The sequence below is a fragment of the Eleutherodactylus coqui genome, unplaced genomic scaffold (assembly GCF_035609145.1).
Source record: "Eleutherodactylus coqui strain aEleCoq1 unplaced genomic scaffold, aEleCoq1.hap1 HAP1_SCAFFOLD_729, whole genome shotgun sequence".
Taxonomy (NCBI): Eukaryota; Metazoa; Chordata; class Amphibia; order Anura; family Eleutherodactylidae; genus Eleutherodactylus; species Eleutherodactylus coqui.
The window spans coordinates 1-8,123 of record NW_027102311.1 but is presented as its reverse complement, the minus strand read 5'-3'; the positions used below and the strand labels follow the sequence as shown (position 1 = coordinate 8,123).

The 8,123-nt window shown below is 48.3% G+C and overlaps 3 non-coding genes across 3 annotated transcripts; all 3 read left to right on the top strand.

Moving 5' to 3' along the window:
- Positions 1-757: 757 nt before the first annotated feature.
- LOC136601727 (U2 spliceosomal RNA) lies at positions 758-948 on the top strand. The gene has a single exon (XR_010789468.1). It is a non-coding gene; the product is annotated as a U2 spliceosomal RNA (small nuclear RNA).
- A 2,613-nt stretch (positions 949-3,561) lies between these two features.
- On the top strand, positions 3,562-3,752 carry LOC136601726 (U2 spliceosomal RNA). Its single transcript, XR_010789467.1, has one exon. It is a non-coding gene; the product is annotated as a U2 spliceosomal RNA (small nuclear RNA).
- Positions 3,753-6,365: 2,613 nt separating this feature from the next.
- LOC136601716 (U2 spliceosomal RNA) lies at positions 6,366-6,556 on the top strand. The gene has a single exon (XR_010789458.1). It is a non-coding gene; the product is annotated as a U2 spliceosomal RNA (small nuclear RNA).
- Positions 6,557-8,123: the final 1,567 nt, after the last annotated feature.

Below are 8,123 nucleotides of genomic sequence, written 5' to 3'. Positions count from 1 at the left end.
TATCTATCTATCTTTATTAATTATGTAGAATATAGATATGGATTATTTCTAAATTACAGATTTTGTAGATATAGATTAAAGATAGATTTAAGATTGTGTGTGTGTGTGTGTGTGTGTGTGTGTGTGTGTGTGTGTGTGTGTGTGTGTGTATATATAATGTATATATGTAAAAAAAAATATAAAATCTGTAGTTATGTATGTATGTATGTATGGCGGGCGGGCAAAAAAGGCCTGCTGTATGTTTTTAAGTTCTTCGGATGACCATGCCGCTCTAATATTCTCCTTACTAGGGTCTACTAATGCTGGCCCAGGGGAAGGCAATAAAGCCCTATGGGGCCGAAGCCAATTTCCCTTATTTTAGGTTAAAAGTTTCCATCCGTCCCCACTGGAAATGCGGCCGGCCGAAGAGATCCCTCCAACCGACCGACCGACGCACCTTCAGAGACAAACTAGTGCTTGCTTCTAGTGTCATCGCCGGCTTAACCATCCTTTGTAGGGAGCTGACGAGTCCTGCAGTAGCAGCAGCAGCAGGCTCTGCAAGCCTAGGATGCGTGAGCACGGTGCAAGAGGAAGGACTGAGGGTGTGAGGCTGGGCGCGGTTGAGAAGGCGTGGGGCGGGGCTATGGAAAGTTTTAATAGCTCTCCCAGCTGCCTGGGTGCATTGTGGGTGCGCCCAGAGTGCTGGCTGAGCGTGTTGCCTCAAGCCTTGGAAGTGGAGTTGGGCGGGCCGGGCTACAGGTGAAACCCATTTCGGGTTATCGCTTCTCGGCCTTTTGGCTAAGATCAAGTGTAGTATCTGTTCTTATCAGTTTAATATCTGATACGTCCCCTATCTGGGGACCATATATTAAATGGATTTTTAGAACAGGGAGCTGGAAAAAGAGCTTGCTCTGTCCACTCCACGCATTGACCTGGTATTGCAGTACCTCCAGGACCGGTGCACCCCCTTTCCTACAGCAGTTTCCAAAAGCAGAAAAACAAAACCGACGAGCAAGAGGTGCAGCGCAGCTGTGGCGGCGGCTGCTGCTACCACCCAAGCACTTTGATTGACACTCAGCCCGTCTGCTCGCAACATTGTATCCACTGAGCAGCTGCGTCTGCCAGAGTGTGCACAGCACAGGTACAACTGGAAGCAAAACACACACACACACACACACCAGTTCATATGGCAGCCGCACTCTATAGTTCGTACCTACCGCTGCGCTAATAGCCAAGTTGGAAACATCGGGCAGGCACAGCGTATCCTGGCAGCCTGCGTCTGTATGCTCCACGTATTCGGGTCATGGGTGTATGTGCAGGGGGCCCGGAGCCCTAGGGGGCCCATAAAGTCTCTCTTCCCCACATTGTAAACCAATGCTATCAATGACGCTTTATAGTTTGGGGGCCCAGTTCCAGACTTTGTACTGGGGCCCCGCAGCTTCAAGTTACACCTCCGGATCAGGATAATGCTAGGCCATTCCAACCAGCCTGTGTGTGTGACCTGCAGTCGCTGGTAGTCGAAAAGCGGCCGGCCCCGGATGCGCGCTTCAGAGTGGACAGACAGCAGCGGACCCCCAATCACACAGGCCCAAGGCTTGCTATGTAGCACGGAATACCTCATTGGACTGCAGCACTCCACGCGGGCTGAGATACACGCTCCACGTGGGATGGGCAGTATTCGTCCATGAAGATCCAGGCCAACGTTTAGAGATGGAGCAACACTCGGGGAGCAAAGAACTCCAACGAACGGACGCCTACTTTACAAGGATGTATTGCTTTATTCAATGCATGGACACAGAAACAGTTCAACCGCTCGATTACAGACCGCAGTCAATACAGTAAAGAAAGAAATGTGTCTGTTTAATGTAAACTTGCATGGAGCTCGTTTGTCAGCCACTGACTGAATGCTGCTGCTGCATGTCTAAAACGTGGTCTGACGTTACACGCACCACCAGGGATAAGGCCTTGCCTATAAGCATTCCCCAGCTGGCAAAAACCGAACCTCCCTGCCTATTCCTCACCATGGAAGAACGGAACCTACCTTTTTTTTAAAAAAAGAAAGCCACAGCAGCAGCCAACTCGATTTTGGTAGGCCGCTGTCTCCCCCTTGTGTGCTGCATAAAAAATGCACTCCACTAAAAATAGCAATGATCCACGAAATAGAGCGTATGGAGAGAATGAGGCTTCCAGATGAGCCGTCAGGCTATGATAAATTGTATCACACCTGGGCGATATGGATAGATGCCCGGAGCTCACCCCTATTTACCAAGTGGTTACAGACAGGGACATGTGAGTAACACGTTTAAACCACAATCGTAAAGAGAAACAACAATTCCGGAGCCCGCCCCCCCCCCCTTTTTGTTTTATTTTTTCTTTCTCCCGTGTCATAGATACCTACCCCCCCCTTACCCTCCCCTCATTCCCCTGTTTGTAGACCTTATAAAATATCACAGACAAACATGATATAGTTCAACTCGAAATTGATTTATTAAGTTTCATTGTCAAAGTTAATTTTACATTGCTTTGAGATAAGGCAAAAGTTTCCCCCCCTCCATGAAACCAATAAAACCTATATTGAATAAAATAAAAATGATGCAGTTACCGGTAGTTCTGCAGCTTCTTGGTGGAAATAAAGACCATCTCCCGTCTCCCAGCTGCAGCAGAGACTGACTGAAATGGCTGCCAAGCCCGGTATTAATGCTTCTAAATTGATGACATCACAAAGGAGTGACATCGTCAGCCTTCCAAACACCTGGCTCAATTGCATACAGTATGTATGTATGTATGCATGTATGTGAGTGAGTCTATCTATCTATCTATCTATCTATCTATCTATCTTTATTAATTATGTAGAATATAGATATGGATTATTTCTAAATTACAGATTTTGTAGATATAGATTAAAGATAGATTTAAGATTGTGTGTGTGTGTGTGTGTGTGTGTGTGTGTGTGTGTGTGTGTGTGTGTGTGTGTATATATAATGTATATATGTAAAAAAAAATATAAAATCTGTAGTTATGTATGTATGTATGTATGGCGGGCGGGCAAAAAAGGCCTGCTGTATGTTTTTAAGTTCTTCGGATGACCATGCCGCTCTAATATTCTCCTTACTAGGGTCTACTAATGCTGGCCCAGGGGAAGGCAATAAAGCCCTATGGGGCCGAAGCCAATTTCCCTTATTTTAGGTTAAAAGTTTCCATCCGTCCCCACTGGAAATGCGGCCGGCCGAAGAGATCCCTCCAACCGACCGACCGACGCACCTTCAGAGACAAACTAGTGCTTGCTTCTAGTGTCATCGCCGGCTTAACCATCCTTTGTAGGGAGCTGACGAGTCCTGCAGTAGCAGCAGCAGCAGGCTCTGCAAGCCTAGGATGCGTGAGCACGGTGCAAGAGGAAGGACTGAGGGTGTGAGGCTGGGCGCGGTTGAGAAGGCGTGGGGCGGGGCTATGGAAAGTTTTAATAGCTCTCCCAGCTGCCTGGGTGCATTGTGGGTGCGCCCAGAGTGCTGGCTGAGCGTGTTGCCTCAAGCCTTGGAAGTGGAGTTGGGCGGGCCGGGCTACAGGTGAAACCCATTTCGGGTTATCGCTTCTCGGCCTTTTGGCTAAGATCAAGTGTAGTATCTGTTCTTATCAGTTTAATATCTGATACGTCCCCTATCTGGGGACCATATATTAAATGGATTTTTAGAACAGGGAGCTGGAAAAAGAGCTTGCTCTGTCCACTCCACGCATTGACCTGGTATTGCAGTACCTCCAGGACCGGTGCACCCCCTTTCCTACAGCAGTTTCCAAAAGCAGAAAAACAAAACCGACGAGCAAGAGGTGCAGCGCAGCTGTGGCGGCGGCTGCTGCTACCACCCAAGCACTTTGATTGACACTCAGCCCGTCTGCTCGCAACATTGTATCCACTGAGCAGCTGCGTCTGCCAGAGTGTGCACAGCACAGGTACAACTGGAAGCAAAACACACACACACACACACACCAGTTCATATGGCAGCCGCACTCTATAGTTCGTACCTACCGCTGCGCTAATAGCCAAGTTGGAAACATCGGGCAGGCACAGCGTATCCTGGCAGCCTGCGTCTGTATGCTCCACGTATTCGGGTCATGGGTGTATGTGCAGGGGGCCCGGAGCCCTAGGGGGCCCATAAAGTCTCTCTTCCCCACATTGTAAACCAATGCTATCAATGACGCTTTATAGTTTGGGGGCCCAGTTCCAGACTTTGTACTGGGGCCCCGCAGCTTCAAGTTACACCTCCGGATCAGGATAATGCTAGGCCATTCCAACCAGCCTGTGTGTGTGACCTGCAGTCGCTGGTAGTCGAAAAGCGGCCGGCCCCGGATGCGCGCTTCAGAGTGGACAGACAGCAGCGGACCCCCAATCACACAGGCCCAAGGCTTGCTATGTAGCACGGAATACCTCATTGGACTGCAGCACTCCACGCGGGCTGAGATACACGCTCCACGTGGGATGGGCAGTATTCGTCCATGAAGATCCAGGCCAACGTTTAGAGATGGAGCAACACTCGGGGAGCAAAGAACTCCAACGAACGGACGCCTACTTTACAAGGATGTATTGCTTTATTCAATGCATGGACACAGAAACAGTTCAACCGCTCGATTACAGACCGCAGTCAATACAGTAAAGAAAGAAATGTGTCTGTTTAATGTAAACTTGCATGGAGCTCGTTTGTCAGCCACTGACTGAATGCTGCTGCTGCATGTCTAAAACGTGGTCTGACGTTACACGCACCACCAGGGATAAGGCCTTGCCTATAAGCATTCCCCAGCTGGCAAAAACCGAACCTCCCTGCCTATTCCTCACCATGGAAGAACGGAACCTACCTTTTTTTTAAAAAAAGAAAGCCACAGCAGCAGCCAACTCGATTTTGGTAGGCCGCTGTCTCCCCCTTGTGTGCTGCATAAAAAATGCACTCCACTAAAAATAGCAATGATCCACGAAATAGAGCGTATGGAGAGAATGAGGCTTCCAGATGAGCCGTCAGGCTATGATAAATTGTATCACACCTGGGCGATATGGATAGATGCCCGGAGCTCACCCCTATTTACCAAGTGGTTACAGACAGGGACATGTGAGTAACACGTTTAAACCACAATCGTAAAGAGAAACAACAATTCCGGAGCCCGCCCCCCCCCCCTTTTTGTTTTATTTTTTCTTTCTCCCGTGTCATAGATACCTACCCCCCCCTTACCCTCCCCTCATTCCCCTGTTTGTAGACCTTATAAAATATCACAGACAAACATGATATAGTTCAACTCGAAATTGATTTATTAAGTTTCATTGTCAAAGTTAATTTTACATTGCTTTGAGATAAGGCAAAAGTTTCCCCCCCTCCATGAAACCAATAAAACCTATATTGAATAAAATAAAAATGATGCAGTTACCGGTAGTTCTGCAGCTTCTTGGTGGAAATAAAGACCATCTCCCGTCTCCCAGCTGCAGCAGAGACTGACTGAAATGGCTGCCAAGCCCGGTATTAATGCTTCTAAATTGATGACATCACAAAGGAGTGACATCGTCAGCCTTCCAAACACCTGGCTCAATTGCATACAGTATGTATGTATGTATGCATGTATGTGAGTGAGTCTATCTATCTATCTATCTATCTATCTATCTATCTATCTATTAATTATGTAGAATATAGATATGGATTATTTCTAAATTACAGATTTTGTAGATATAGATTAAAGATAGATTTAAGATTGTGTGTGTGTGTGTGTGTGTGTGTGTGTGTGTGTGTGTGTGTGTGTGTGTGTATATATAATGTATATATGTAAAAAAAAATATAAAATCTGTAGTTATGTATGTATGTATGTATGGCGGGCGGGCAAAAAAGGCCTGCTGTATGTTTTTAAGTTCTTCGGATGACCATGCCGCTCTAATATTCTCCTTACTAGGGTCTACTAATGCTGGCCCAGGGGAAGGCAATAAAGCCCTATGGGGCCGAAGCCAATTTCCCTTATTTTAGGTTAAAAGTTTCCATCCGTCCCCACTGGAAATGCGGCCGGCCGAAGAGATCCCTCCAACCGACCGACCGACGCACCTTCAGAGACAAACTAGTGCTTGCTTCTAGTGTCATCGCCGGCTTAACCATCCTTTGTAGGGAGCTGACGAGTCCTGCAGTAGCAGCAGCAGCAGGCTCTGCAAGCCTAGGATGCGTGAGCACGGTGCAAGAGGAAGGACTGAGGGTGTGAGGCTGGGCGCGGTTGAGAAGGCGTGGGGCGGGGCTATGGAAAGTTTTAATAGCTCTCCCAGCTGCCTGGGTGCATTGTGGGTGCGCCCAGAGTGCTGGCTGAGCGTGTTGCCTCAAGCCTTGGAAGTGGAGTTGGGCGGGCCGGGCTACAGGTGAAACCCATTTCGGGTTATCGCTTCTCGGCCTTTTGGCTAAGATCAAGTGTAGTATCTGTTCTTATCAGTTTAATATCTGATACGTCCCCTATCTGGGGACCATATATTAAATGGATTTTTAGAACAGGGAGCTGGAAAAAGAGCTTGCTCTGTCCACTCCACGCATTGACCTGGTATTGCAGTACCTCCAGGACCGGTGCACCCCCTTTCCTACAGCAGTTTCCAAAAGCAGAAAAACAAAACCGACGAGCAAGAGGTGCAGCGCAGCTGTGGCGGCGGCTGCTGCTACCACCCAAGCACTTTGATTGACACTCAGCCCGTCTGCTCGCAACATTGTATCCACTGAGCAGCTGCGTCTGCCAGAGTGTGCACAGCACAGGTACAACTGGAAGCAAAACACACACACACACACACACCAGTTCATATGGCAGCCGCACTCTATAGTTCGTACCTACCGCTGCGCTAATAGCCAAGTTGGAAACATCGGGCAGGCACAGCGTATCCTGGCAGCCTGCGTCTGTATGCTCCACGTATTCGGGTCATGGGTGTATGTGCAGGGGGCCCGGAGCCCTAGGGGGCCCATAAAGTCTCTCTTCCCCACATTGTAAACCAATGCTATCAATGACGCTTTATAGTTTGGGGGCCCAGTTCCAGACTTTGTACTGGGGCCCCGCAGCTTCAAGTTACACCTCCGGATCAGGATAATGCTAGGCCATTCCAACCAGCCTGTGTGTGTGACCTGCAGTCGCTGGTAGTCGAAAAGCGGCCGGCCCCGGATGCGCGCTTCAGAGTGGACAGACAGCAGCGGACCCCCAATCACACAGGCCCAAGGCTTGCTATGTAGCACGGAATACCTCATTGGACTGCAGCACTCCACGCGGGCTGAGATACACGCTCCACGTGGGATGGGCAGTATTCGTCCATGAAGATCCAGGCCAACGTTTAGAGATGGAGCAACACTCGGGGAGCAAAGAACTCCAACGAACGGACGCCTACTTTACAAGGATGTATTGCTTTATTCAATGCATGGACACAGAAACAGTTCAACCGCTCGATTACAGACCGCAGTCAATACAGTAAAGAAAGAAATGTGTCTGTTTAATGTAAACTTGCATGGAGCTCGTTTGTCAGCCACTGACTGAATGCTGCTGCTGCATGTCTAAAACGTGGTCTGACGTTACACGCACCACCAGGGATAAGGCCTTGCCTATAAGCATTCCCCAGCTGGCAAAAACCGAACCTCCCTGCCTATTCCTCACCATGGAAGAACGGAACCTACCTTTTTTTTAAAAAAAGAAAGCCACAGCAGCAGCCAACTCGATTTTGGTAGGCCGCTGTCTCCCCCTTGTGTGCTGCATAAAAAATGCACTCCACTAAAAATAGCAATGATCCACGAAATAGAGCGTATGGAGAGAATGAGGCTTCCAGATGAGCCGTCAGGCTATGATAAATTGTATCACACCTGGGCGATATGGATAGATGCCCGGAGCTCACCCCTATTTACCAAGTGGTTACAGACAGGGACATGTGAGTAACACGTTTAAACCACAATCGTAAAGAGAAACAACAATTCCGGAGCCCGCCCCCCCCCCCTTTTTGTTTTATTTTTTCTTTCTCCCGTGTCATAGATACCTACCCCCCCCTTACCCTCCCCTCATTCCCCTGTTTGTAGACCTTATAAAATATCACAGACAAACATGATATAGTTCAACTCGAAATTGATTTATTAAGTTTCATTGTCAAAGTTAATTTTACATTGCTTTGAGATAAGGCA